Here is a 26,357-nt window from a genome sequence, read left to right as displayed (position 1 = left end):
TAGCCTTGTGGTCTTAGGTGAGTTACTTAGCCTCCCTATACCTTGGCTTCCCCATCTCTAATGGAAAGAAAAATACTTCATAGTATTAGCAAGAGGATTAAATGGGTTAATATGTGAAAACACCTTGAAAGAAAGCTTTGGAATCAATAGGCACTCATTGTAGTAGTTTTTTAATCATGTTTATCTTAGTATCACTACTATAACATTTGTCTAAAAAGCTTCAGGATTGAGAAGCAATAATATAAAACAATGAAAATAATGAAATTACAATTATCATCTAATCAATTATATTGGCTATTTAGTAGAAAGTTAAATTTGGAGATGTAAATCTCAGTTAGATACAAAAATGGAGGTTAAGGAGCATTGAGAGAAGCTTTAGAGATGCTGGCCCTCAGATCCATATAGCTTAAAAACAGAAGTGATATTTCTGCATACACCAAACAATCAGACCTGATCTAGACTAAGAATTTATTTCATTTTCTGATTATAAATGCAATACACTTTTTAAAAAAGCACTTTAAGCAAAACACACACACACACACACACAAAGCCATAATTCCTTTCACCAAAGAAAGCCATGGCAAGATGCTTATGCATTTCTTTCCTGTTACTAAGAATTTTCTTCTATATTTAAAAAACATTAAAATTTTAATGTTCTAAAAAAGTAACACATACACCTGGAAACAACAGTAATGAAATCTGAAACCACAGGAAACATTCTAGGCTAAAAAATACCTCTGTTTACCCTTCCAGTCCTACTTCCCAGAGATGATTTCAACAGTTCATTGTATTTATTGTTTACTGCCTTTTACTGATCAATTATTCTGTATACATTTTTACTGTCTTAAAAATTGGATACTCTCTTTATTGAATTTCAGTAAAAATTAATACCCTAACGTAATATAGAACTTTATATTTTCTAAAATAGCTGAAGATAATATATCTGTCCTCTCACCAACAGGATAATGACTTGTTTAAATTTTCCCCAAGATATTTTACCTAGTGTCTACCTTTCTATTTTATTTTCAGTTTATTTTTAAACTGTTTCCAGTATTTTTGTCACTGTTTACTGAGATACATGACATGTTTTTCTGACATTTATTTACTACATCTTCTAGCTACATACATGCATTTCATGGATTCATTTCCTGTATACTAAAGATCACTTGAAGGTGATTCTAGAAACAGTATTAAACTCTCTTAAAATTTATGTCTGAGAAAATTACTTATTTTTCTTATATCTACAATAATTGTATAGCTGGTTACAGAACTTGATAATGACTGATATCTGATATTTTTCTCTCAACCATTTTTGCATATTCTGTCTGATGACTTTCTGGAATATAATTTTTTGCTCATGAAAAGACTGCTCCTAGTCTAATTATGACTCTGAAGATATATGTCTTTAACTCTTGTAGATTTTAGGAAATTTTCCTTGCATCAATGTCTTTGGGTTTACCACAGTAGTGTAGGTAGGTGTGATTTTTTAAAAATATATCTCAGTTAGGACTCCACCAGCTCCTAATTCTGTTTTTTCTCAATTTTGAAAAATTCTCAGCTACTCTATATTTAATATTTCTTCCCCTCACCTCTTTATTTTTTCCTTCAGGATGCTCATTAATTATTTGATTCTTCTATTCTTCTGTGTCTTACTTTATATATTTTTATATTTTCCTTTTTTGTGTTGTATTCTTTGTGATTTCCTCAGATCTATACTTCATGTATTTATTTTTCTTTTCAGCAAAAGAAATTTTAATTCATTAACTTATTTTTGGCTGTGCTGGGTCTTCATTGCTGTGTGGGCTTTTTCTTTAGTTGTGGTGAGTAAAGGACACTCTCTAGTTATGGTGTGTGGGCTCCTCATTGCAGTGGCTTCTCTTATTGCAGAGCACAGACTCCAGGCGTGTGGGCTTCAGTAGCTGCGGCACATGGACTCAGTAGGGATCTGAGGCACACAGGCTGAGCAGTTGTGGTGCACAGGCGTAGTTGCTCCGTGGCATGTGAGATCTTCCCAACTCAGGGGTTGAACCCATGTCTCCTGCATTGGTAGGAAGATTCTTCATCACTGAACCAGCCGGGAAACACTGAGAAAGTATTTTTAGATTTCTATTATTTCTTTTTTTTTTTTTTTAATTCTCTTGGATGGCATCATCGACTCGATGGACATGGGTTTGGGTGGACTCTGGGAATTGGTGATGGACAGGGAGGCCTGGCGTGCTGCGGTTCACAGGGTTGCAATGAGTCAGACACAACTGAACGACTGAACTGAACTGAATTCTGTTTGTGACTAACAGTTTCTCTTCCATCCTTTAGCTCTCCAAAAATTTAACTAAGCTTATTTCAAAATTGAATTTTGTTTGTTTGACTAGTTTTAATTTTTAGAGGTGAATTATTCCATTACTGGTGTCTGCTGGACCTCCCTCATGGTGGCTCATTCATTATCTGTTTATGATTTCCTTTTAGGACAAATTCACTTTCAGCAGATGTTGCTTTCCATCTAAGAGGCCAGCATTATGTGAGTTGAAGACGCTTCTCTGTAACATTGCTTCACTTTTGCCTCTAGAGTGGCTCTATAATTTCTTCCTATTTTAGATTACTTTCTGTGTTAACTTTTTGGCCTAAAATTTTACCTCATCATGCAGATGGGATAAATTTGAGCCCTACCACCAAATGTGTCATAAACTTGGTGCTCTGGCTACCTATGAGAGAGTCTTTTTCTACCAGACAAACACAGTCTTTCAAGATTCCCTATTTCATGCAGGATCCATTTTACCTTGGGTTATTTTGGCTTTACCACTTCCTCACCAGTCTACATTTGAATTTTCTCTTCATTTTTGGTCCCCTGAGCATTTTTCATTGACAACTTTAGTTTTATTATATGTATGCATATATATATATATATATATATATATATATATATACACACCCCACTCCAGTACTCTTGCCTGGAAAATCCCATGGACGGAAGAGCCTGGTAGGCTGCAGTCCATGGGGTTGCTAAGAGTTGGACACGACTGAGTGACTTCACTTTCACTTTTCACTTTCATGCATTGGAGAAGGAAATGGCACCCCACTCCAGTGTGCTTGCCTGGAGAATCCCAGGGACGGGGGAGCCTGGTGGGCTGCCGTCTATGGGGTCGCACAGAGTCGGACACGACTGAAGCGACTTAGCATAGCATATATGTATTTGTTTTAAAGGTATATTATACTTAGAGAACATTTTATGTGCCTGTGGTAGAAATGATACCATTCTCATTATACTGCATAATATCATATACTTTCATGTTGGCTGGACTTTTCCTCATATTTTCCGTCTTTTAGAAAGTCATCAAATTTTCTGGCTTGCTGGTAGTTTTTTTCTGATACTTATTATCTCATCTATATCTTTTACTATGTTTTGGATCAATTCTATGGTATGTGAGGAATGGAGGCAAACACTCATTCCAAAATATTAATCTGAAAGTTGATTCTGAAATTTAAAAACAGATATTTTTAACAGAAATGAAAGATTATTTTCCTTAAGTTTTCAGTAATTCCTAGATGCTCACATTATCTCATAAGGAATGGATAATGCTAAAAAGAATCCGCCTGAAATGTGGGAGACCTGGGTTCAATCCCTGGGTTGGAAAGATCCCCTGGAAAAGGGCATGGCAACCCACTGCAGTATTCTTCCCTGGAGAACCCATGGACAGAGGAGCATGGTGGGCTACAGTCCATGGGGCCACAGAGTGAGACACAACTGAACAACTAAGCACAGTACAGAAAATTGACTGTATCCGTGTTTCCACTGGTTCCACTGACATTACTTAAACTTACTGAAATGTTTGATTCTGTCCAAAAGGACAGTTCATTCAATGAGAAAATATGCTAAGCGACACTCTAGAATTTAGTTAGAATATGTGAAAGTTTGTGTAGTCTTTGAGAGTAGTTGTTATATTAATTCTTTAAGTTTAATGATGAGCAAATTCTTAAAATGCTCAATTCAGTTCAGTTGCTCAGTTTAAAATGTAGAAGCAATTATTCAAAATGGTTTTTAGCAGAGCAATTTCTAATGACACAGTAAATCTGAGTGCTAAACAGATCATTCTTTTAGGTGAGTTCTGCTGATTGGAAGTGAAGATACTGGATTGAATGGATTTTAAAAGTTTTTTTAAAGTCTCCTTTTAAAGCAGCAAGAAGAAACTAAAATATTATGTCTTTCAAAGTTTCTAGTAATTTCTCAGTCTTGTGTATAAAAAGTCATTATGGACACTTTACTTTCAAAACTTTTATTTGCTTATTCAAAATTCAATTTATTTGGCTTCTTTTACATTTGCATGACTAACAGGGCTGTGTAAGAAACTGTATAGAGGTTTTTATAGTATCTTTACAAGTATCAGGAGTGTATTATAGTTGTTGGAATGGAGCTCTTACCCAAAGAACATAATTTTCCTCTCTGGCATCTGTCACATTCCTCCAATCAGTAAAGAGCAGCAAATGAAAGAAGTCAGAAACCAGATATGCTGCTACTTTTCTATTGACTATTATAAAAGTAAATTAAGAAATTCCTTAAAGTTTTATTGAGATGAAAAGCTTACAACTACTCAAAGATTGATGGAGGTAATTTTCCCCCAAACATGTAACATTAAGATGTTTTCTAGGCTTTTAATCTTGTTAGCAAATTCTTAGAAGTAGAAGTGAAGTCGCTCAGTCGTGTCCGACTCTTTGCGACCGCATGGACTGTAGCCTACAAGGCTCCCCTGTCCATGGAATTTTCCAGGCAAGAGTACTGGAGCGGGTTGCCATTTCCTTCTCCAGGGGATTTTCCCCACCCAGGGATTGAACCCGGGTCTCCTGCATTGCAGGCAGACGCTTTACCATCTGAGCCACCAGGGAAGCCCCTGGTGGGCTTCTTAAACATGCCTAATTGTGAATCTGTGGTGCTCACAGATATGTTAATTCTGACATTGCCATATATATATAAATCAAAAAGTGTGTATTTAAGAGTCATATTAAAATTAAATTCTCTTAAAATAATACAGTTTTTTCAGAGATGCTAACATCATTATTTTATGCCAATGATGTCTATACAGATTGCTTCCTGTCAAGCTATAGGGAGAGCACTTTGATGGGAAAGCTCTGTCTTAGCTGACTGTACTCCAGTTTCATCTATTGTTATAAGATGTTCAGAGTGACAGAAGCAGTTTTCTTATAGAAAGAGATAATGTATTTAAAAAAAATAATAATCTATTTGTCCTGTGTGGCTCAACATAGAGAACCAGAGAGAAGTTTTCATACATTTACAAATACACGTCCATCATCTGCACAATACTTGAGACAATTTCTGTTACCATTAGTGGTTTCTTCACTTAAAAGGTAAAAGTCAAAAGGTAAAAGTCATTTTCCACAAAGAAACGAGGAACAACAGAAAAATAATTATATGCCACTGACGTTTCAAGACTTATAACTATATCTTTGGATGTCCTAAAGTATATTTTTAAAGAGTTTTAGCTTCTTTTCTTTCATGCCTTTATTTGTACATGATATTATTTCAATTTATCCAAAAATTCTGGTTAATCCAGATCAATCATTTAAAATAATTATAATACTGTCTACATTATAATTCAATAAAATGTACTGATAATAAAGCAATAGTAAAAGGAGTTTTCAAGTTTAATTAAATAACATTTCAGAACACTAAAATGTTTCAATATTTTCTTTACAAATTATTGAAAACATGTGATGGATGAATTTACAATTATTGTCTTATAGACACAGTCACTTTGTTTTCATGGAAGTTTGGATCATATTTTAATTTTTTTATGATTTATTATGGTTTTGCTCTCCCCAGTGTCTAAGTTTCTAAAAGCCTGGGCCCTGACTTGTTCCTCTATGTATATTCACTGCCTGGTTCATTTACAATAATTTTTACTAATATGTTAATCCCACAAATACTGACTGAATCCTTACTATGTGATTGATGCTATTTCAGGTACTGGAGTACAACTATGAACAGGACAGAGAAGAGTCCTGCTATTGTGGAATTAAAATTCTAATATGTGTTTTTGAATTTGATTAAATACTCATCTCTACCTGTTGGGAGGAGTTAACATGATTAATTTTATATCTTACTTGAGAAATAAACATTAGAATTTTAATAAAATATTTAATTCCAAGATAATTTTTAAGGAAATAATAACCTTATGCAGTGAGAAACACAGAAAAAAACTATATAAAAAAGAATGCATATTTGTTTGGAATAATGATTCTCCCTCTATTATCATATATAGTGATTTATTCTAGGCTATCCAGTTGATTCATAAGTTGAATCTGAAAATTGTCGATTAACAACAAATAGCATCGCATTTCATATACATGTTCACATAATTTTTTAATCACATGTCAACTTCTTTACCTGAATGTTGCTCATTTTCATCAAGTAAATGGTACTTGTGGACTCACTATGATGATGAAATATGTTCAAAATTTGCAAACTACATTAAATTCTTAAAACTTTAGTAAATTAGTCTATATAGCAATGGAGGAAACTGAAAACAAACAGAATACCACTTTTTAACCCCCCCTTTTTTTTTACTGATAATGAGAATTATACATATTTATTATACAAAATTTGGAAATGCAGAAAAATATGTATTACTCATTATCCTGCATATTTTCAGTTATCTTGTATGCATGTGTATATGTGTGTGTATGATACAACATTGGGAGGGATCTATGTGTTCTGTTTTTAACTGGTTTTCATTCATCAACATAGTGTGTACATTTTGAGTATCATAAATATTCTCCTAATTTGAAGGATATCCCACCACATGGGTATGCCGTAAGTTTACTCAAAACAACAAACTGTCATTAGATATTTAGCTTTTTCTATCTATTTACTACTTATAAAAATGCTGTGGTGTGTATATCCTTGTACTTGGATCTTTCACATGTCTGATGATTCCTTAAAAATAAATTTCTAGTATTATAATGTCAATGTCAAATGATACGCCAAAGTACACTATTTTGAAGATGTCACTGTGTTTACTACTAAATTGTGCTTTAGGAAGACAATTTCCTTGGTACTTCCAGGCAGATGAATTCCCATTGCCTGCATATTTATAAACAATGCTGCTGCTGCTGCTGCTAAGTCACCTCAGTCGTGTCCGACTCTGTGTGACCCCATAGATGGCAGCCCACCAGGCTCCCCTGTCCCTGGGATTCTCCAGGCAAGAACACTGGAGTGGGTTGCCATTTCCTTCTCCAGTGCATGAAAGTGAAAAGTGAAAGTGAAGTCGCTCAGTCGGGTCCAACTCTTAGCGGCCCCATGGACTGCAGCCTACCAGGCTCCTCCGTCCATGCGATTTTCCAGGCAAGAGTACTGGAGTGGGGTGCCATACATGTTATTAATTGTAAATGCTCTCTATTCAGTGGCAAAGCCACCACACAAATAAATTTTATTTCAATATTTCTCTAACTTACCTCTTTTCATAAATGCAGGCAAATATTTCATGGTGTTTGACCCAGTTGTATCTATGCCTATTGTTAAGGTCAGCCTATATTCTTGGTCAATTTTTTCCATTGGGATTTTTTTTTCCTATGCTCTAGAAATTCATCATACAAGGAAATAACTCTGAATTTTCATACATATACTTCAAGCTTTTTTCAAAGTTTATAATATGTTTGCCTCATTTCATTTTAAGTGTGAAACCTTGTAAAATGTATGAAATACTCTCTAAACCTCAGTTTCTATATGTTCACAGTGATACCTGGATTGGATTTCACAAATTTGGAGGAACTGAATTGAGTTAATGCTTCCAAATGTACCCACTCCAGTACTCTTGCCTAAAAAATCCCATGGACGGAGGAGCTTGGTAAGCTGCAGTCCATGGGGTCACTAAGAGTTGGACACGACTGAGCTACTTCACTTTCACTTTCACTCTTATACATGATACAAAATTATTGTTCCGTCTTATAAAATGAAATCACTATTTGACCTAGATTATTCATCAGATCACAAACAAGTCTGAATTCATCAGATCACAAACAAGTCTGAATCAGTAAGTTTGAAGTCTCTTAAGGATAGGAACTATGCCTTCAACTTTTTAGTTCTAATACCTAGCACAGTATTTGCCATGTTGTGGGTGCTCAATAAATGCTTGTTTAATAAATGTAGATTCTAAATATACCAAAGAAACATAAATTCAAATACATCTGTGCTCATTCCAAGTATGCTATTAGAATGTCATCTAAATCTAATGGTGTAAAAAATAGTACATATTAAAATGATAATTAATGTTAAACTTTAATTTATATCTCTGCCCTTGGCAACCACAGTAATCCACTCCATGATGAAGCAATCGGGAAATTTAAACCATTATTATATCACTACAAACTGTGTTTGCTCTGTCTTTGGAGTTGATGTATGTCATGACTTTTATGGGGATTTGAAATAAAATGGTGACTCAAAAGTACATACAGGTAATAGGAAATAGATTTCAGGGTAAAATGTGTAATTGTAAAAACCTTTAGATTCATAAACAATTTATAAATTACAGAGAAAAAGTTATGTGTGAGGAATGTAATAATTTCTTGATTTCAGTTATCTAAAAATATTATGAGATATATAATTTTTTTCTCTAGATGCTCAGTAGAAGAATTTCTTATTTTTCTGTTAACCTGCATTTAACTTAGTATGATTCTATCTTAATTTGGAGGAAAATAATGAAGTGTTTGGCTTTGCCAAACAGCACTTTGGGCATAGTTTTTGTGTGTGATTTAGACCGGAAAATATTCATACTCTGGTATATTGAATGAAAAAGATAAAAGCCATCAAACAAGCATGTTTTACTTCTAGTCCAGAATCATAGTATTCATAAATCAAGATATGCTGCAGTAACAAACAATCCCTAAATCATTTTTTTTAACAAAAGCTCATTTTATTCAATGATGTATATTCAGTAGATGTCAAAGCAGTCTACTTTGAATAGAGCAATATAGATACAAACAAGAAATCAAGTATTATCGTATGCCTATTACTGAATCCTCTCTTCACTTGTTTTTTGTTTGTTTTCTAGCTTTTTTCAGATATAATTGATACATTATGCAAGTTTAAGGTATATAACATCAGGTTTTGATGTATGTATACTGACAATCCTCAATGTGCAATGGCTCAACTTACAATTTTCTGACTCTATGATGTTGAGAAAGTGATACACATTCAGTAGAAATTGTACTTGGAATTATGAATTTTTATCTTTTCCTCAGGCTAATGTATGCAGTATAATCTCTCTTGATGCTGGGCAGCAGTCAGCTGCAATTCCCTGTCTGCCAGGCAATTACAAGGATAAACAGCTGATACACAAACTACCACTCTGTATTTCTACTTTTAGTATAGTATTCAATAAATTACATGAAGTTCGTTAGGTTAGGTATATAAAATGTATTTTGACTTATATTTTCAACTTACGTTGGATTTATCAGGATGTAACCCCACTGGAAATTGAGCAAGGTCTTTATATTGCAAAACGATTACTGCAGTAAGGTTAGTTAACATACTCATCACCTTACACAGTCACCTTTTTTTATGGTGAGAACTTGTGAGATCCACTCTCTTAGCAACTTTCAATTATACGATACAATTATACAATACAATACAATAAATTATGCTCACTATGCATGCATTACATTCCAAGAACTTATTCATTTTATATCTGGAAGTTGTACCCTTGGACTACTTTTACCTGCTTCCCCCATATTTACTCACCTCAGGCAACTACCAGTCTGTTCTGTTTCTATGGATTTGGTTTTTCTAGATTCTACATGTAAGTAAGATTATATAGTATTTGTCTTCCTCTCTCTGGCTCAGTTTGCTTAGCATAATGCCCTCAAAGTTCATCCATGTTGTCATAAATTGGAGGATTTCTTTCTTTTTTATGGATAAAAAATATGCTAGATGCGGTGTGTGCATGCTCAGTCATGTCTGATTCTGCGACTACATGGATTGTAGCCCACCAGGCTTCTCTGTCCATGAGATTCTCCAGGCCCAGGGATCACATTTGCATTTCTGGCATCTCCTGCATTGATAAGTGGATTCTTTACCATTAGTGCCACCAGTTCAGTTCAGTTCAGTTGCTCAGTTGTGTCCGGCTCTTTCCGACCCACTAGCACCACCATTCACATCCAAAACAGGGTCCATAGGGTCACAAAGAGTCACACACAGCTCAAGTGACTTAGCACACACACATATCCTCAAGACAATGATTTCATTTCTTTCAGATATATACCCAGAATGACTGCCTGGATCATATAGAAGCTCTGTTTTTAATTTTTTGAGAAACCTCCATACTGTTCTCAATAATGATTGTGAGTGAGTGAAGTCGCTCAGTTGTGTCCGACTCTCTGCGACCCCATGGACTGTAGCCTACCAGGCTCCTCTGTCCATGGGATTTTCCAGGCAATAGTACTGGAGTGGATTGCCATTTCCTTCTCCAGGAATAATGATTGTAACAATGTATAATCTCACCAACAGTGCACAAGGGAAATGAAAGTAAAATAGTCAGTTGTGTCTGACTCTCTGTGACCCCATGGACTGTAGCCTGCCAGACTCCTCTGTCAATGGGGTTTTCCCAAGCAAGAATACCAGAGTGGGTAGCCATTCCCTTCTTCAGGGGATCTACCTGAGCCAGGTATCAAACCCAGGCTTCCTGCATCGCAGGCAAATTATTTACCATCTGAGCCGCCAGGGACGCCCACACAAGGGAAACGACCTCTAACTCGCTAAGATTTCTGTGTATCCATCTCTGAGGAAACTATCCTCCATGAGAAAACTAAGTGCTAAAATTTCACGTGAACATGTGCTTCCACAAGCACTTTGCTTTCAGAAAAGAGAATTCTAGAGTCTTGCAGTTACATTTAAGTGCTTCTACCCAGAAGTGATACATATCACTTCACTGACTAAAGCAGATCACCCAGGAGAGTGAAAAAGTGAAATTGCTTATGTACCTGACAAGAGGAGGATGAGAAATATTGCTGAGTGACAGACAACACTACCCACCACTGTGAGTTTGCAAACAAAAACCATTTTACTTCGCCATTTTGCTAATGAATAAATTCACTTCACTTCAGTTGTTTCAACTGGTCTCAATACCTTAGATAACTTTTTTCTTTTATTAGAGATTCATTTTCACTCTTTGTACCTATTAAAAAGTAATACCTATCAACATTTTTATCTGCTGTGCATGAAGTAGTCACCTCATTTACTGCATTTTCATTCATTGATTCATTCATTCAGTAATTATTTGTCATCAATTCCCCATATGCAAGACTCTGCTTGTAGTTTTAGGGCTTGGAGAAACATTCCTTGTACTCATGAATCTTAGAGCATTTGCAGAAGATATATTTGAATTAAATTGTCACTTAAAGTAGCCCTTGTGCTAAATGCCCAGGAGAAGAGCCCCGTGGTGCTATAAGAAGATGATATGACAAAATAGGAAAAGCCAGTGAAGACTTTCATGGGGCATTCTGACTAGGTGCTTGATTTGTTGGATGTGAGGGAAGACGTTTATATAGAAGGAAGAGTAGACGAGGAGATGAGGCACAGCAAGAATGAGAAACTGAAGAAGGCAAGCTTCAGATCCAGAGGGACCAGAGGTCCAGGTGCCAGAAGAGGCTAGAGAAGTAGATGAGAACCTGACTTAGGGTTTTACAGTTCATGTTAAGGCTTTGGATTTTCTTCCTTAGAAGATAGAGGAGCTATTGAGGATTATTAATGAAATAATACCACCAGACTTGGGCATTGAAGTAATTTTCAGTACCACGTGGGAAACTTCCTCTTTCACTATTCAAATATTTAGCATCAGGACAATACAGAAATTTTTAAAAAATGGCATAGGCAACAGAGAAATTAACCACCTATTCAGAGTTTCCTCTCCTTTGATGACGAAGCAAAATCTGTTTTACACTTCACAAACCCTAAAATTTTGTTGTTTGTTCCTTATGTTGACTTTTCCATGCAATAGTCATTTGAAACGTTTGGGGGAAAAAAGTAAAAGAACAGTTTACTAATTTTTAAAGTATAAGTAAGTCCAAAGTGGAAAGTATATAAAATATTAATACAGAAAACTAAAATAAAAAACAATATATTCTTCCAAAAAATACTCCTAAATATTTCCCTAAATTTTTATGTTTTAAGGATAACAAGATTTCTTATATATCCATTCTAAGCTAAAATTATATTCAAAATATACAGAGATGTAAAATGTCACCAATAACCACATCACTTCCTGTATATATGTACCCACACTCCCCTTAAGAAATGATGTTTGTTTCTTTCCCTTTAATTCTGTTCTGGACTCAAAACTTGTCTGCACCAAAAGTGGAAGTGAAACTATGCCAATTCTTGGTCCCTAAGGGGCCATGCAGTTTCTAGTAATACTGTGATTTTCTTAGAACCTAAATACCATGTATTAAGTTCTTGTATCTGTGAAAGGAAGAGGTCTACTGAGTCCCTGTAGACACACCACACAAAGAGAGAGGCTGCTTGGAGGAAACGCAGGCTAGTCAGGTTGGAGTCTGTACCAAGCAGGAAAGAAGGTTTCTTGGATCTTCTAGTCCATTTGCGATATGATAGAGCCAAGGAACTATCCAGTGAACTCTTAAGGTTTTGAGAAACAATAAATTGTTGTTTTAACTACCAATTTTTGAGGTGGTTTGTTAGTGTTCAAGAATTGAAACAGGCAAAATTACTTGGTTAGTTTTTAAAAGAAAAAGTGCTATGAAGTGCCTCCAAGTCCCATTTTGCACATTCAGTTCAGTTCCGTTCAGTTGCTCAGTCATGTCTGACTCTTTGCAGATCCCATGGACTGCAGCATGCCAGGCTTCCCTGTCCATCATCAACCCCAGAACTTACTCAAACTCATGTCCATCGAGTTGGTGATGCCATCCAATCATCTCATTCTCTGTCGTTCCCTTTTCCTCCTGTCTTCAATCTTTCCCAGCATCAGGGTCTTTTTCAATGAGTTGATTCTTCGTATCAGGTGTCTAAACTATTGGAGTTTCAACTTCAGCATCAGTCCTTCCAATGAGTATTCAGGACTGATTTCCTTAAGATGGACTGATTGGATCTCCTTGCAGTAAGGACTCTCAAGAGTCTTTTCCAACACCACAGTTCAAAAGCATCAATTCTTTGGCACTCAGCTTTCTTTATAGTCCAACTCTCACATCCATACATGACTACTGGAAAAGCCATAGCTTTGACTAGATGGACCTTTGTTGACAAAGTAATGTCTCTGCTTTTTAATATGCTGTCTAGGTTGGTCATAGCTTTTCTTCCAAGGAGTAAGCATCTTTTAATTTTATGGCTGCAGTCACCACAGGCAGTTATTTTGGAGCCCCCCTAAATAAAGTATGTCACTATTTCCATTGTTTCCCCATCTATTTGCCATGAAATGATGGGACTGGATGCAATGATCTTAGTTTTCTGAATGTTGAGTTTTAAGCCAGAGTTTTCACTCTCTCACTTTCATTAAGAGGCTCTTTAGTTTGTACATTGCACATTGCAAACCCTTAATTTATGCAACCTTGTGAAAAATATACCAAGACTCACATGGCACAAGCCTATCTCTAAAAGTTGTGTTTGGTTAATTTTGAATAAAGTCCTTAAAATTATAAATTGATGTCAAAGCAGGGAAATAAAAATTTAGGCAAAAATATCTTTGTTATATTCATTTCACCTCAGAGTGTATTATATGCACAGAATTTATTAAAATCTCAACCAAGATGAAACTATAAGACTTATGTGCTGATTTTGGCCTTTGATGGGAATAAAATAGTGTAAAACAGGTTCACAGATACCCATATACTTAGAGTCAAGAATATATATGACTTCTCTTCATTCTTGTAAACCTTTATAAATTTCTTAAGTGATTTTTCTAATACACCGTGGACTTAAGTGTTATTATATATCAAGTTATAAATATTGTTGATTAGAAATCTGTCCAAGGGATGTCATATATTTCTCCTGTCTCATGGCTAACCAAAACAGTTCAGTGACAAATACATAACTAGGACAAATTATATATATATATATATTTAAGCACAATAGTTACAATGAATGTTGCCATATGAATTTTTGCTTTGTAGCATAATTATTTTCTTGTGAGCATATATATTTCTGGTCAATAATAATAATAATAAAACAACATTGAAATTCTCGTGTCATAATATTAGTAGATAAAGAAACTCCATTGATCATGTTGATAAACAAGTACCTTTCCCATGAAAGCCAGAGAACTGACCATCAAATATGTTATATGGTTTAAAATGATACTTTTTGCATATCCATTTCCCTAAAAGGTGCATTGTTCATTTGAAGACTAAATGTTACATTGATTCAGTTCTCTCTATGATTGTGAGATGAGTTCATGTTTATTCACATCAAACTCAAGAACATTCATTTGCAGTTGCCATTCATGTGGATGTCAAAAATGCCACTTTTTGTTGTGTATATTGTGAGAGGGCAAAATAAATAACTTTTCCTGCTTAAAATTAGATTGCTTTTTAAATGTATTATTAATCATCTTTTAGGCACCAAAATATCAAAATGAAATGGTCCAGAATTTTATATTTTCCTTAGTGATAAATGCCGAGTGAGTTAGCAATATTTGACCATACTTTCAGGTGTACTGGAGAATTTCTGAAGATGATGCATTTCTCTATTCTATCACCTTTCAGTTTTTATGTTAAGTGCTAATGTGTGTAAACAGCAGGATTTCAGAGTTGTGACACCCCCAAAGACAGACATCTCTATAAAAGTTTTGGTCCAGCCATATGAGAATAATGTGAAATGGATAAGGAATTAGTTGAACTGCAAAGAGTTCACTGAAAGGAGTTAACTGTAACCTGGGTGAAGGTTTGCAAAATGAATCATTCAAGACTATTTAAGAGTGTAACTAGTACTAGCAAAAATCTACCTCTATCTGAAGGGTTTAAGCTTACAGTCTTCAGTTATTTTAGTAAATTTAATTACAATTATAACAGTACAATTACAATATCATGTCTCTTATGTGCATTATGCAGAAAACTACCCGAGACATAGCGCCTAGCACTTATTTCCTGTTCTCAATTTTCTGTCCTCCAAAAGTTTTCATTCATTTGAGGTGGTTAAACTCCTTAGAGATTAAATGTCTTTTAACACGAAGATGTTTTAGAATGAAATATAGAGATAATGGGGCTTCCCAAGTGGCACTAGTGGTAAAGAACCATCTCCAGGCAATGCAGGAGATGCAAGAGATGCGGGTTCAATCCCTGGGCCAGGAAGAGCCCCTTGAGTAAGAAATGGCAACCCTATCCAGTGTTCTTGCCTGGAAAATTCCATGGGCGCCTAGCAGGCTATGGTCTATGGGGCCACAGAGAGTTAGACACGACTGAGTGACTAAGCAGCCGCAGCATAGAGATAATGACATAAATCAAACCCAAGGTATTAATACCTTGGAGTTTAGTTTAAGGTAACTTTATGCTCATTAGTACTACTGTGTGCTGATGTATAAAGGGCCTACAATACTTCAGACTCTGAGGAATCCCTGCACAATTAAGACTTATGGTTGCACTTTTAAGTTTGTAATCAAATATCTGATTTTAGACAGATCAGTGTAAGTTGAAAATAAATGAAAATTAACTAATTTAAAACATTTTGAAATGTTTAAAAGAAAGTTAAGATTTACTATTTTATGAGGGTAATATACAACATGTAAATACTTGAAATGATTTTCTTTGTTAGGGTCCTCAAGTTGATTGGTTAGGACTTTGAAACACTTAAGGGAACAAAATATTTAATTTTATAAATGCTATTTAAAATATTTGAGAACACTGCAATAAACTCAGTTGTCAATGGCCTTGATTGTTTAAGTATGTTTAATCTACTCAACTTGAAATAATTGAAAATGAATCATGGCAAAAGTAAAAACTTTTCTTATTTTACTAAGATTATGTATAAATTTATAAGTCATACAAATTAAGCCTATGATTTTAAGAGAAAAACAACATTTACATTTAAAACTCTAATAAGCTGGGTATTATTCTATAATCTCCAGTGAACGCTGAGCTTCTGAATTCTATGGAGATGAAGCGACTTGCCCAAGACTGCAGAGCAAACACTGAGACTCAGATTCTAACACAAAATCCAGTGACAGTGGTTTCTCTATTCACTCTCTAAGGGGAAACTTAGCTGTTTGTAGATTTGTGCAAAATTTTGGAGTAAAATAGTGTAATGCTCTGAAATACTCTGTATCTTTTATTACTAATTTTCTGGTTTAAAACCTACCAAAACCAAAAGAAAATAGAACCTATACTATATTTCTAAGTAGTCAAAATAATGTAAGTAAGGCATAATGTATCATCATTTTTTCATCTCTCCCCATTTTAAAAAACAAGTTCATCTTTGTGGCTGATTTTTAACTCTAAACAACAGTTGTTCTGCTGTTGTTGACTTTTTAAAACAGTATAGTTATTTTGAGTCTATATTTACACTGTATTCTTATTTAGGATACACAATAATTCATTTTACATCATGTATTGCCTCTGAACAGATTTGAAAAAAGGATCTGAGCAATATCTTTTAAAATGATATCATGCTTTTTATTCTCCTCTTTTTAACAGTTTTGATGATGATCCTCTGAGGTAAATCTAAGTGCAAAACAAATAGACTCCTATTTCTATTTATATGTACATACATACTTTGAATACAGATTTTTGAAAAACAAATTGCAGATTCCATTTTTTCAATGCCTTCTCTTGCTCTGTTTTTTTATTGTAATTTTTAAGTGTTTAATTATTTTCGTACATTTCTTCTTCATAAATGTGTCTTATAACTGTTTTCACAGGTTAGATCAATTTTAATCTATCTATGGATGCTATTTTTAAACTGTTGTCTAGTATTGGAGCACTTATTTGTTAGCTGTTGTGTTACATTTGAACATTTCTCATGGCCAAAATTGTGCTAGACCAGTGTCTTTCTTAAAGAAAAGTGCTTTATGTTTTCTGCATCTGACATTTACATCAGACACATTCAAAAAACAGTGAACCAAGTCTTATGAAAGAGATAGAAGGATCATTATTTAAAATATTAATGTCAGAAAAACAGAATTGCTTTTTGATTTAGGATATGTAAATATTCACTCTTCTTGAAACACTGACTTTAAAACATGTCTAATCCTGCTAAACAATAGAAAAAACATAGAAGAAACTTAAAAAAAAAAAAGAAAGAAAAGACACCACATAAAGCAGATATAACATCATGGGGAAAGTAGGTACTTTCTATATCATTGTCAAAAACCAAAAATTGCTTCCTGATTTAGGACACCGTAAATGCATATAGAGGTTTGAGTGGCTGGAAGAAATCAATATCATCCATTGTTCCTTGGATGGTGGACTTTGCTCATGCTCTAAACTCTGAACATTTCTAAAACAGTCTCCCTCAAAGCTGGCAAATTTGGAAAAAATAAATTCCTTTTATAGATGAATCATTTTATAGGTGATGTATCTTATAATGAACCCCTTATGATTTTCATTTAATATTCAACTACCCTGACCTGAATATTTCTATCTTCTCCTCTAAGTCAGTACTTCAGGAAAATATGATGAGCAGACTGACAGTGTTGTCAGGATTGTGATTGAGACGAAGCTGCAATTATGAGCAATGTGAAATACAAGTCCTCCTAGGTCCTGACCCATCATGTATCTGGTTTCACAACCTCTGCTTCATTCGTCAGTCATAAGAAGACCTGAGATTCTTAGTCTGGTGACAGAAACTTCCTTTTCTTTTGGTCTATCAGAAAGGGTCGGTTTGGTTTAATTGGCTAAGTCGTGTTCGACTCTTGTGACCCCGTGGACTGTAGCCCATGAGGCTCCTCTGTCCATGGGATTCTCCATGCAATACTGGAGTGAGTTGCCATTTCCATCAGAAGGGGTACTAGTGAAGATTTCAAGTTGGGAGTCTGGCCCATCTGCATTTTAATACTGGTCAGCTGAAAGACTTACTAGCTGGTTGAACTGGGATATACATTTTAACATCTCTCAGCTTCAGTTTTCTCACTTGTAAAATGGGGAAATAATATCTCTCATGATTGTTTGGAGAATTAATTGATATTAATGAATCTAAAAGTCTTAACACAATGCCTGACATAGAGTAATCATACGGTGAGTTTCTAGTGGTATAGTATCATTAGATTCATTATGAATACAGAAATACCATAGATGGCATAGGAAAAGTGTCACCCCCTGAGGACGTATAATAACCCCATAGGTATTTGGCTGATACCAATTACAAGTGCAAGACGTTTAGATCAAACTAGCATTAATAACCGGAGAAGGCAATGGCAACCCACTCCAGTACTCTTGCCTGGAAAATCCCATGGATGGAGGGGCCTGGTAGGCTGCAGTCCATGGGGTCGCTAGGAGTCGGACACGACTGAGTGACTTCACTTTCACTTTTCACTTTCATGCATTGGAGAAGGAAATGGCAACCCACTCCAGTGTTCTTGCCTGGAGAATCCCAGGGGCGGGGGAGCCTGGTGGGCTGCTGTCTATGGGGTCACACAGAGTCGGATACGACTGAAGCGACTTAGCAGCAGCAGCAGCATTAATAACAGCAGAAAGATACCCACTTTATATAGTCCCAGGCATTTTCCTTGTTCTTTACTTAGGCTAATACATTTTTTTCCATAAAAAACCTGAGAAGGAGTGATATACTCCACATTTTACAGATAAGTAAATTAAGACCCACAAAGGTAAGTTGTTCAAACTCAACCCAGTCATTCAATAGTGGAACCAGAATTCAAAACCGGGCAGTTTTTAGCCAAAATCAGTATGTTTTACAACCATACTCTCCATTCCCAAACTGAAAATCAAGGCACCACAGTGAATTCATAGAGGCTTCATGGGATGCAATTAAATATTCCAGAGAAGCACAGTGAGGCTCAACATCTGTCAGCTACTGACTGGAATACTACTTTGAGGTAGTTTTATCCCAACTTTATATTGCATTACTTGCTTTTGCTATCTTATGATTGTTAAAGTTGAGTTTCCAGTGGTTGTTGTTTATTAAAATTAAATACTATATGAAATATCAGGGTGGAGCAGTAAATCAGGCTGGGCACATTTATTCTAAGATTTGAGAAGTTGTGCTCTGCCTAACAGAAGCATATTTGCCATAAGTAAAAGTGGTTATTTAAGAAGGAAGTAAAATAGCATCTTTTTCTATCATTGCAGGCATATCTTAGAGATACTGCAACATCAGTTCCAGACTACCACAATAAAGCAAATATGGCAATAAAATGAGTCACATAAACTTTTTGGTTTCCCAACACATATAAAGTGATGTTTACACTCTACTTTAGCCTATTAAATGCACAATAGCATTATATTTAAAAATGTATAAACTTTAATTAAAGATATCTTATTACTAAAAAATGCTAACCATCATCTGAGCCTTCAGTGAGTCATGGTAGTAATGTCAAAGATTATTGATCACAGATGGCCACAACAAGTGTAATAATCATTAAAACTTTTGAAATATTGCAAGAACTACCAAAGTGTGACACAGAGACATGAAGTGAACAAATGCTGTTGGAAAAATGGCACCAAAGACTCGCTTGAGTCAGGGCTGTCACAAACTTCAGTTTGTAAAAAAACTTTGTGAAGTGCAATAAAGCACAGAGCAATAAAACAAGGTATGCCTGTATATGAATGCTATTACTCAAACAACCCCTAGGTTGTTAAAACATAAGTTTTTTGAACCAACCTACTTTATACAGGCAATTGTTCAGTGTTTACTTTGGCCTAGCAGTGACAGATTTTATTTTCTTGGGCTCCAAAACCACTGTGGATGGTGACTGCAGCCATGAAATGAAAAGATGCTTGCTCCTTGGAAGGAAAGCTATGACAAAACTGGAGAGCATATTAAAAAGCAGAAGTATCACTTTGCCAACAGAGGTCCATCTAATTAAAGCTATGGTTTTTCCAGTAGTCATGTACAGATGTGAAAGTTGGACCATAAAGAAGGCTGAGGGCTGAAGAATTGATGCTTTTAAATTGTGGTGCTGGAGAAGACTCTTGAAAATCCCTTGGAGAGCAAGGAGATCAAACCAGTCAATCCTAAAGGAAATCAACCCTGAATATTCATTGGCAGCACTGATGCTGGAGCCAAAGTTCCAACACTTGGGCCAGCAAAAGACCTTGATGCTGGGAAAGATTGAAGGCAGGAGGAGAAGGGGGTGACAGAGGACAAGATGAGTATATAGCATCACCAACTCAGTGGTCATGAATTTGAATAAACTCCAGGAGATAGTGGAGGACTGAAGAGCCTGGCATGCTGCAGTCCATGGGGTTGCAAAGAGCCAGACGTGACTCAGCGACTGAACAACAGGGATGCCATGAGGAAATTACTGTGACACTGAGAACAACAGGATCAGAAAAAATTGTGGAACCTTTGCATTGTATTGTTCAGCAGCTCAGGGAAAGCTCTATGAGTTTAATTAAACCTTAATTTTCCTATAATTTCTCAGGTACTTATAAATTCCTTTCTCAAAGAGCTCACAGCAATACAGGAAAATTAGACACCAAGATTAAAAAGGGAGTGTGATATTAAGTGTTGGAGGATTCAGATCCTCCACATAGGTGACATAAATACCCAGAAAGTCCATGAAATTGAGTAGTGGAAGGGAATTTTACTAGGTGGAAAAGTGACCATAAAAAATTTCCAAGAAGAGATGAATGAACGAGAGAGGTCAAAATGTGTAGTGCTCATAGAATAATGGGCATGATAACAATGGAGCATTCACTAATCACATTGTCACTTATTAAATACTTGCTAGGTCTTAGGCAATACAATAGACACATGGTTGTGAAGGGGATATTTAGAGTGCCTTTCCTCAGGTTCTGATACCTCTTGGGGTTGCTGACAAGTTCAGGAGAGTGGTAGAAAGAAGAGAAAAAAAGGGGTGGAAATAATATATTGCCTTTGGGTCTTCCCTTATAGCTCAGTTGGTAAAGAATCTGCCTGCAATGCAGGAGACCCTGGTTCAATTTCTGGGTCAGGAAGATTCCTTGAAGAAGGGATAGGCTGACCACTCCAGTATTCTTGGACTTCCCTTGTGGCTCAGCTGGTAAAGAATCTGCCTGCAATGCAGGAGACCTGGGTTCAACCCCTGGATTGGGAAGATCCCCTAGAGAAGGGAAAGGCTACCCACTCCAATATTCTGGCCTGGAGAATTCCATGGACTGTATAGTCCATGTGTTCACAAAGAGTCAGACATGACTGAGCTACTTTCACTTTTACTTTTAACCCTTAAAGAGGCAAGGAATATTTAGAATTATAAGTATACAGTCTAATTACCTTGGCTTAATTACTTCAAGTGCATTCACAAATATTGGTACTATTCCAAGCTGCTTCATTTTACAGAAAAAGATGTTGGATTTTAATACCCTCCTGGTGAATAAATGAGAGGCATCTGTATATTTTTCCAGAATCATGACTTATTCAGTTTATGGTCTAATTATTGGTTGAGAAGATAAGTAAATAACAAATTATCCTATGAAAAATGTGAGGTGGGAAGTAATTCAATAAAATAGATTGTTCAATATGTGAACAACTTCATTATAAATTCTAGGAAAAGGACTGATTTCTGAAGAAAGATAATAACATCTAAAATCTTAAGAATTAAATTAAGAGATAATTAAAAACATTTGCAGGATGTAGTATTCAAATTTGGTAAACAAATTCAGTGACACTATCATGATGAGACTACTGGATCTGTATAACCCTGTCTTTCCTAGGGGATTGACTCGGTTAAGATGCAGTAATAACTCTCTTGTATCATCTCATTAATCCTAGATAGCACTCTCATGTTAACTGGAGATCTCTGTCTCAAGTTGACTGTCTCAAGCTGCAGACTGTCTCAAGTTGAACATAGCAATTCATGTATAATTACTCACAACGGTATCCTCTTACTAAAACATATTAGTCAAAAGCCTTCAACTACCCAATGGGTTAGGGGAATTATCTTCCTAAAATATCTCCATGATTCTGGTATGGGTACACAGCTAGAACAATCCTGTTCTCACATATGGTCACTATTCATTTATTTGTCATTTTAATAGAGATTTGCATGCTCACAGCCAGCCATTGTGATAGTAGAAGTATTACAAAACTCAAAAGAGAAAGAGATGATTTCTATCTGGGAAACTAGGGATGTCTTCAGGAAGATGGTGGCATACAAGTCATGTAGTAGGGAATAGACAGTCCATTGAGTATGGTTGCATGAGTATCTCCAATTCCAGCTGGACTTCACCAGAAGAGGATGGTAGAATTAAAAGAGAGACAGAGGAAAGAAATGATTGCAAAAGCAAAATGACTGGTAGCATTAAGAGCTCTTTATCCATGTTCATTCACTAGCGTGTCTCTTTCCAATTTAGCAGTCATCTAACTTGAATCTAGGTTGTTTTAGCTGCAGCTTTTTTCATCCAATGAATTAAACTTTGGAAATGTTGAAAGCTGAGTTTCTGTGTGTGGCAGGAAGGAGGAGCAATAAGAATGGAACGGAAGTAATGACAGAGAATAACATCCTCTTCCTCCCTCCTTTATTAATACAATTCAGCAAGTGGTTATCAAACACCTTGTATGTGCTAGGTTCTATGTGAAATTATGTAGATATTAATTCAGTAAAAGACAAATTTCTTGTCTCGCATGTCTATAGGCACACAAGAATCTGTAAGGACTCACAATAAATGTAAAACATAAAAGAACAAAAATATAGACAAGGTAAAATGGTAGCTCAGAAGAGGTAAAAGAAGACTTCACAAAGGTGCTATTTTTAGTCTCAAGATGCCTGTAAAAGACATTTCTTTACCTGTACCTTCTCTTAAAATGATTCACAAATAATGAAAACAAGAAGAAACGGAAAGCAATATTCCATTGTCAGTGAAACACAGAGATGAGATATAATGTCAAAAACTACAAGAACACAAAGTTGAAGGATAAATGCAGAAAGGAAAAAAGTTATACCAAAATACTCTCAAAGGAAGATAAGAAGTAAAGGAAATACTTTGTGGATTCCCCCAGAAGGATTAGGAGCTGGAGCCATCTTGTAGCTTGAAAGGCAATGGAAGGGATGCTAAAACTGAAACAGAAGGCTTATTTGAAAAGCTTTCACTTGGGCTCCCAAAGCATCACCTTCTCCAATCAGTAGACCACTCCCCAACTATTTCTCACAGATAGACAAAACCAATGGGAGATTGGAGATTATCTGCAAGAAATGGAGCTACAGGGTCTCAAACTTCAAGTCTTAAGATAGAAAAGAAAATAGCATAAGTCCTGAGAAAGAAAACAGATTTTAGATGATCCTTCCATGCAGAAATTGAAAGACTCAAAATATGGACTCACAAATATCCATGTTTACAATTTTTCAATAAAAAGTTGTCAGCCTTAATAGTCTAATAATGATGACCGTCTGCCAACATACCACATTCATGAATACAGATATATGAATGAAGAACTGGTGTTACCAACCATTTGAGAAAGTCATCAGTATATACGAGTAAGGCCTCAAACTAAATAATAAACATTAAAATAGCATTGCGTGTGTGCATGCTAAGTTGCTTCAGTTGTGGCCAACTATTTGTGACACCATGGACTGTAGTTACCAGGCATCTCTGCCCATGGGATTCTACAGGCAAGAATACTGGAGTATCTTTCTGACCCAGGGATCGAACCCATATCTCATGCCTCCTGCTTTGGCAGACAGGTTCTTTATGGCTGAGTCACTAGAGAAGCCCATACACAATTACATTTAAAATAGATAACCAAGAAGGACCAACTGTACAACACAGGGAACTCTACCCAATACTCTGTAATATCTAAATGGAAAAGGAATTTGAAAAAGAATAGATAAATATGTATGTAAAACAGAACCACTCTGCTGTAACCTGAAACTTAACACAACACTGTTAATCGACTATGTGTACTTAGTCGCTCAGTCCTGTCTGACTCTTTGCGACCTGACCCCATGGACTGTAGCCCACCAGGCTTCTTTGTCCATTGGGATTCTCCAGATAAGAATACTGGAGTGGGTTGCCGTGTTCTTCTCCAGGGGATCTTCCCAACTTAGGGATCAAACCCAGGTCACCCACATTTCAGGCAGATTATTTACCAGCTGAGATACCAGGGAAACACATTAATAATTAAAAAAAGAAAAATTTAATGATTTTACCAAAAAAAATCATAAAAAACTTTTTAACGAAAAGGAGGTTAGAATATAAAAGGAAGAAAGCAATACAGGAATTAGAAATAGTTTTTGGATGTTTACATTATGATAGCTAAATATCAAAACAAAATGACAACAAATCAAAATTACAATCAGCACAAATTTGTAAGGTAAAGTTAAGGGAATTATCCAGAAAACAAAAGATTAAAAATAAGTTGATAGTAGTAGCAAAAAGATAAAAATGTTAGAGAATTAATTTATAAAGTATAATATTCTAGGGAACTTCTAAAACATAGACAAGAATAAAGAAAAAAGTGGAGGTGAAAATAATGTAAAACAAAATATCAAAAAAATCTCTAGGTGTGAAATATACTGAGAAGAATATTCTAGAGATATTAAAATATTTAATTGATAGAGGAAGTGGATAAAAATGAGATTTGGCCAAAAATTGGATGTCAACACTGATTCTAAAACCAAGAGAGCAGGGACTTTAAAGCTCCACTTTTATAAATGCAAAAAGTAAGACCTTCTGGGTAAATGAGTTGCCCACACTTTCACAAGTCATTGATCCCAAAGTTCTTAGGTCTTTAATAATGTATGTATTCCATCTTTTTTTCTTTTTTTTTTTTTTGCACTCTTATTCTTCTTTATTATTCTCGTCTCTTCTTGAGGTAATAATTGATGGACAGGTGGTGAATATGGGTAACATAATTGCTAAAAGAGTGAATATTTGTCCATTCAACAAACCAATCCAATTCATGTCATTTTCCTCAATTCAAGTACTAGTTACTTGGTGTTTCATGCAGTCATGTCTCTCTAATTCGTAATTTAATGCAAATGATTTTGGCAATTCCGAGAGACATGTGAGAGTTAAGTTTAGCACATGTTTTGTGAATGTTTTCTGCCAGATTGATGACCTTCGTGTTAATAAGATGGCTGCTTTTCAATTCCTCTATAGAAAATATCATTTTCTGCTCTCCTTTTTCTTTTATTTACAAGTGTAATCTCTGATCCATAAATTATTAAGATGAAAATGGTTAGTGGCTAGCTTTTCATATAATCATACAGAAAGGGTCTAATTCACTGATCCATTTCAAATATTTCCAACCACTTTTGCAAGAATTTTGAAAAGAAGTCAATGTGGCAGAAATGGAGGAGGGAGCTGTTGGCAAATGTATCACAGGCTGTTTTAGATTCCCTCTTCCAAATAACTGTAATAGCATTCTGAAGCTGAACTATTAGTAAAGTGATCATTTCACTGCTTTTTACATCAGTAGATGTAGATCATAATATGACTGTCATTTTATTTGGTGATGGTATGATTTTGGGCTTTCAAATATTACTGGCAGGCACACTTGAGAAAAAGGGAGTAACAGCATTAGAAATGCTGTGTGTGTATGCATGTGTGTGAGAAAGAGAAGAGCAAAATCCAAGGACAGTGTTCCCTTGTTCCAGCTTAACTCTTAGAACACTTTCAACTTAAAAATTCCAAGATCACAGTATTTATTTTTACATATCCAACTACTTGTGCTATTTACCAAAACTTCTGAGAAAAACTCAAACTGAGTTGTCTTATTACCAGGTTCATAGGAACTGTGAAAAGGAGTATCAATAGAACAAAATGTTGAGCTAGTATCAAAAGAACAAAAGCCACCCTACAGCTAAAAATGATTGCACATGTGCATAAACACACAAATTTCAAGTGTTAGATACATGTATTTTTCTACTCTTTCCTTCATTTGTACATTTTCCTTCACTCCATCTTACTTCCCTCCAGAATATGTTTACAGTCAACTTTATTGAGATATAATTCACATATAATAAACATACACATTTTAAGTTCAATGAGTTAGAAAAATGTATGTCCCTAAAAATGTCCATCCCCTGCATCTGGATACAGAATATTTTTTATTACTGACAAAAGTTTTTTATGCTTTTAGAAGTGAATACTACCACATCTATCCATACCCACTGATCTGATTTTGATCACTACAGATTAGAGTTGTTTTGTTTCTGTGTTTTGTTTTTTTTTTAAATTTGCTTTTCAGATCATTCGTTGATGGTGTTTAGAAACACAAAGCAAGCTAGAACTTTCAGGACAATACTAAATAGCAATGATGA

General features: G+C 35.3%; 1 protein-coding gene and 1 non-coding gene across 2 annotated transcripts in view; one reads left to right on the top strand and one right to left on the bottom strand.

The window, feature by feature from the left end:
• Positions 1-26,357, top strand: part of CNTN6 (contactin 6) — a 319,039-nt gene that overhangs the window by 4,824 nt on the left and 287,858 nt on the right. The window lies entirely within an intron of this gene.
• TRNAC-GCA (transfer RNA cysteine (anticodon GCA)) lies at positions 4,804-4,875 on the bottom strand. The gene has a single exon. It is a non-coding gene; the product is annotated as a tRNA-Cys (tRNA).

This window comes from Bos javanicus, chromosome 22 (genome assembly GCF_032452875.1).
Source record: "Bos javanicus breed banteng chromosome 22, ARS-OSU_banteng_1.0, whole genome shotgun sequence".
Lineage (NCBI taxonomy): Eukaryota > Metazoa > Chordata > Mammalia > Artiodactyla > Bovidae > Bos > Bos javanicus.
This window is presented reverse-complemented; position numbering and strand designations above follow the sequence as displayed.